Source organism: Haemaphysalis longicornis, unplaced genomic scaffold, assembly GCF_048455015.1.
Source record: "Haemaphysalis longicornis isolate Haplotype H1 unplaced genomic scaffold, Haemaphysalis longicornis Haplotype H1 scaffold_10, whole genome shotgun sequence".
Taxonomy (NCBI): Eukaryota; Metazoa; Arthropoda; class Arachnida; order Ixodida; family Ixodidae; genus Haemaphysalis; species Haemaphysalis longicornis.
The window spans coordinates 46,832,818-46,833,397 of NW_027526204.1; positions in this window are offsets into that span (position 1 = coordinate 46,832,818).

Here is a 580-nt window from a genome sequence, read left to right on the forward strand (position 1 = left end):
TAAGTACCGTTGTCCGATGCGTGTGTTGCCGTGAGAGCCTTCGCCCTCGCGCTCCTCCGCTCTTGGTTGACTTCGGGATGCATGTTCTTCGGGATCGGCGGCACCTGCAACTGGCAGAGCAGCCTACACGGCATCGACGCCCGGCCCCCGTCCCCGTGCAACCTCCTTTCGCGGTATCCTAACCTCTTCAAAATCGAGCGCCCTGTCCTCGTCTGCGCTAGCCTCGCCATCTGCGCCGTATGCTGTGCCTCGGCTATCTCATCGAGCGTGTTGTGCACCCCTAGCTTCAAAGGCTTCTCCGTACTGGTGTGCGTATAGAGCCCTAGCGACACCTTGTACGCTTTGCGTATGATGGCGTCCAGCTTTTGACGCTCCGCCACCTTCCACTCGTGGAACGCTGCAACGTACGCCACGTGGCTGACTGCAACCGACTGTACGAGCCGGAGGAGGCTTGCCTCCTTCATTCCTGCGTGTCTGGTGGACGCCTTCCTAACGAGCCGGATGGCTGTCGCCACCTTCGCGTCCAGTTTCTTGATCGTAAATCCGTTGTGCCTGAGCGCATCGATGTGCCAGCCCAGCA